We start from the raw sequence: 5,183 nt of genomic DNA, 5'->3' as shown, positions 1-5,183 counted from the left end.
AAAAGCTTATTTAGTGGACTAACTTTGCACTTGAAGGTTGCCCGTTCACTTACGTTTTAACAGGTCTGACGCTACTATGCGCCCCGGCTGTATCTAGGCTAACGGCTAACATGCTAACTATTATTTTTATGTCACTAGTCACTTGAAACAAATTTAGGACGATAGGAGACAGGTTGAAATAAACCGAAATTTCCCTTTAACACCCCGTTGATTTTAACTTCTTTTTTTAAATTCCAACAGTCAAGACAATTAGTTGATAGCATCGTCTTGCAACCTTCCACACATCCTGCAAATCAGTCACCTCTAAAACCAACTGAAGCACCTGGATCATCAAACAGTGAGTAAAACTAAACCAAAGACAGTGAGTCCATCAGATCTCCTGTTACGGTGTCTATGGGCGGCTATTTTTGAATTTATTTATAAGCCACAATACTAATGTTGGGAGGACAAATTTTAAAACGTATTCCACTACAGATTATTGCATACATGTCCCTAAAATGCCAGCAGCAGGTTGTGGTTAGCGATGGTCATTTAGAAGCTTTCAGCTGCCCAGTGATCTTCCTCCCACCAGCTCACACCATGTTTAAGTTAGTTACATGAGGAGGTGTTTGAGGTGTTCAACAAAAATTCAGCTCAAAACGGTGCACCGTTAATTTTACGCAAGGCTATAAAAATGGGGTTTGACATCATGATCGGCAGCTGTGTGTGAGCCAATCAGTGTGCTCACGATCAATGGTGCTGCTGGTGATTGGCAGAGAGGCGGGAACTTGGTACTGCAGAGACTCTGGCTCCAAATGATGAAGATGGCAGCAGCTGAATCTGTGATATTGGGCTGTGGAATAACTGCACGTACCAGCCCTGGAAATTAACCTGACTCCTGTCTGACTGCTGAGCGTGGACACTTCCTGTGTCTGTCCTTTCAAATTAAACTCCCACATGGTCCAGTCATATAGGTTTGGATTTATTTTGACAAGGTGCTGCTCCTGATAGAGTCACATTTTTTTCTGCGACTAAGCAACCAATGAAATCTTGCAGACAAATGACCTTTCTGGTCGACAAACGTTTGGTCGTTGCCCTACTCAAAGACGCCAAATGATGATCCATTCTCTGCTACTTATCTGCGCCCAGGTCACATAAATATAATCATGTCATTAGGATTTGTTGTTATAAACTGCTGCCTAAATATTTCAGGCCTTATTGTCCCCACTGGTTCTTTATTCTTTCCATATTTTCACTGCTTAATCATGGAACAGGTATTAAATCACATTATATACGGTGAAACAGGAACATATTTTTATATATCTGTATTTGTTTCTTAACTTCTGCAGAACAGTGTTTGCTTTTATCCTTTATTGTTCTGCACTGAAAGGTAAACTCTGCGTGTATGAAACCTGATTCTGATTAAAAAGGTTTTAAACTTGAAGCTACAGAAACTGTGATCATCAAACACAGACGCAGCCAGATTGTCACTTTTCTCTGGAGGTTAAAACATTACGTCACGTCAGAGTCCAGCGATCCCGTTCACTTATCATCAAAAGCCTCGTACTGCCATTAACATTTTCCATAGATCCCAGTTTGCTGCTGTGTGTTTCCACTACAGACAGACAGACAGACGTATCCACATGTTTTGAATCACACTTTCCTTTGATTTTTCCAGAGCGGGGCGGTGATATGGCCCAGCGCAGTAGATCAGTGGCTCGTCCACTTCACTCTGTGTTGGTAAATGTAGTTTTAATCTTCGCAGCGAATCAAACGGCCTCCCAGCACGAAGCACAAACAGTTCGTGACCGCGGCTCGTTGTTTGTGTCGCTCCTTTGATGGTGAGACAAACTGGAGCAATTTGGACGCTCCATTTAATGAGAAGGCTTCAAGGTGGCAGAGACAGGTCAACACAGTTCCTCCACCACTCGAGTAAACTCTCCTTCTTCTGAGGCTAAATAAAACAGCAGAGACAGGAGTTAACACGAGCTCGACCTTTAACCTTTGAAGTGACACAGACACATGAATGCAGCAGGAATATTCATCCAGAAGGAAAACACTGACATCATCCAACACTTCACTGCAACACACACTTTAAGTACTTTTACTACATTTTGCTGATGATACTTATTAAATACCTTTGGATGCAGGAGTTGAACATTTTCACAGTGTGATATTAGTACTTTTACTGCAGTAGAAGATCTGAATACTTGCTCCCCCTCTGCTCATATTTCACCGGCTCCCTCCCTCATTCTTTCTGCAGAAGAAGAATTATCATTTCAAAGCAGCCAGAAGAATACATTATCTTTAACGTCCTCGTTCTCTCTGGAAAGACGAGACTTTGCTGTGAAATACAGATGTTGAACCAGATGTTGTTCCTGCTCACTATCAACCCAAACCCGATCTTATCCAATAAATCCAAATGAACTCTTCAGCAAAGATTCAAACTCTTAACAGTCAGTGCGAGGAGGTTTGTTCCTGCAGGGTTTGTAATTTAAAGGATTATTTTAAAGATTCTTGTGTTGCAGCCGAGAAAAAAACATTGGCACTGTTTCTGCAAACCACAAATATGTTACATTTGCACGTTTCATCATATCAAATCAACATTTCTAAAGTGATGTAGTGTATAAGCTGAGTGTTTGTGAGGAGGTGGAAGGGGTGGTGGATGGTGTGACACCTTGGAGAGACGCCTGCCGAGCTGCAGACCTCTGCTCAAGACCAACAAACAACAAAACAGGTTATTTGTTACCGAGTCATCGCTGGGTTTCCAGCTGCAGGTATTTTAGCCTGGTGAGACCGTCCTGATGACGTGAGCTCAACCTTAAAGGGATAGTGCACCCAAAAATGTAAATTCAGCCATTATCTACTCACCCATATGCTGAGGGAGGCTCAGGTGAAGTTTTAGAGTCCTCACATCACTTGTGGAGATCCAAGGGGAGAGGAGGTAGCAACACAACTCCACCTAATGGAGGCTGACGGCGCCCCAGATTCAAACGTCCAAAAACACATAATTGAAACCACAAAATATCTCCATACTGCTCGTCCGTAGTGATCCAAGTGTCCTGAAGCCCCGACATAAAACTCATTGTAGCCTGTAGCTCTGACTGCCTCGTTTTTAGCCTCATTGTAGCCTGTAGCTCTGACTGCCTCTCTGTGCACCACGCTCACATGTGTGCGCTTGTGCGACACCAGCGAAAGCACGTGAACACACATGAAGGCAGTGCCCATGTCTCACGGTCTCGCGCAAGTGCACACACGTGAGCGCGGTGCACAGAGAGGCAGTCAGAGCTACAGGCTACAATGAGGCTAAAAACAGAGTTCAGATGAGGTTTTTCTAAACAACTTTTTATGTCGGGGCTTCAGGACACTTGGATCACTACGGACGAGCAGTATGGAGATATTTTGTGGTTTCAATTATGTGTTTTTGGACGTTTGAATCTGGGGCGCCGTTAGCCTCCCTCGGCATATGGGTGAGTAGATAATGGCTGAATTTACATTTTTGGTTGCACTATCCCTTTAAGTTTCGCTCTCTATATCAGGACTCGGTGTCGCTCCAGACACGTTCAGCTTTTGTCAAATCCAGTTGAAAAAAACAAACACAAAACCTCAGGATGGATTATACTGCATGAGCTGTGTGTGAGTTTAATGGATGCTTTGATACGATTGCTGCTGTTGAACCTGGTCCCCAATCAATCAGTTAATCGATATGTTTGCCGTTCTCCATGGAAGCATGAGAAAAGCTACGTTTTCTTGAAGAGTTCGAGGTAACACAGCTCGACTAATCTTGATTAGCTTGATTTATAAAAAAGGTCATTTTGCAGGGAAGTATTCCTTTAAGGACTCACAGCAGAACTAGATATTCTTTGTTTGGTTTATAAAGTCACTGTGTTCATGTGAAGTGACGGACCTGAAGCTAATATTACTGTTCATATACAAATAAAACTCCTTCAGGAGGACGTGTTGGTGGAGAGACATGGATAAAAGTCTGATCTGGCTTTAATAATCTGGGACAGATGTGGTATAAAAACATGCAGATTCTCTGATTCCTTCACATTACTCCGACATGTTTGTGTGCAGAGTTTGCAGTTCACAGTCTGAAGTGAATAAATGATTCTCTCTGAGTCCTTCAGCAGCGATCCTGTGGTTTGGACCGACGCTCCAAAATGCTTTTCGAGCGCTCCGGCGGGAAAACTCCCCGCCAGCGGTGGTGTGAGATTCCAGTTGGTTCACACCCTCCCACACGGCGTCCTGCGACCGCTGCAGCTCAGCTGCCAGTCGGTCAGGAGATTCCTCCGACACCTCCAGTCACACAGAGACCAGCTGACAGGAAGTGACACCAGAGAGCGTTCTGTCCAGCAGCCAGTAACACCGCAGGAATCCCTCGACTCATGTCTGCAGACAGTCAGAGTACATGTACTCAAGTACTGAAGCACAAAGTCTGAGTTACATTTCATTTTCTGCAGCTTTTTACTTCTACTTGTCAGAGGGAAACATGTTACTCTCTGCTGCACTACATTCATCTGATAACTTTAGTTACTTTACAGATTCAGATTATTAATGCAAAATATAACTAATAAATGATGATGTGTTGTTTTAGATTAAACGACCCAGCAGGATATAAAGTCATTAAACTGAGCTCCACCTTCACCAGCTGCAACACTGATGGGACAGTTTGGATCTTCTGAAGTGGAGTTGTTTGAGGTGCCATCCACAGTCAGTGTGTCAGTCGCCACACCCTCAGTTTAAAGAAGCAGGTACGGACACAGAAGCTAAACGGTGTACTGCTGTGGACGGGGCGGCAGCAAAACATATTTCGGCTGCCTAAAAAAATCAGTATCAGTTTAACTGTATGCTATATCTGAAATATTTTCACTACTTTACCTTTGTGTCAGACAGCGATTTCTGATGAGGAAGCCATTAATGGCGCATCCATATCAACAGCCCTGTTTCCACTGAGCAGTCTGGTTCAGTTCAGTTCACTTTTTTTCTGTCTCCACAGTGAAAAGTTGTGGGTGGTACCAACAGAAGCGTTCCTTAGCGTCTCCATGTTTGGTCCCCCCTCTGTTGGGGTACCTAGCACACAGATCTGGTACTAAAAGGTGGAGCTAGAAACCCTGCAGTCTGATTGGTCAGTAGAGGACGGTCACTCTGGTTTTATGTAACCTCTGTTCATACATCAGTAAACTACAACTATAAAATGAAAG

This window comes from Epinephelus moara, chromosome 13 (genome assembly GCF_006386435.1).
Source record: "Epinephelus moara isolate mb chromosome 13, YSFRI_EMoa_1.0, whole genome shotgun sequence".
Classification (NCBI taxonomy): domain Eukaryota; kingdom Metazoa; phylum Chordata; class Actinopteri; order Perciformes; family Serranidae; genus Epinephelus; species Epinephelus moara.
This window is presented reverse-complemented; position numbering follows the sequence as displayed.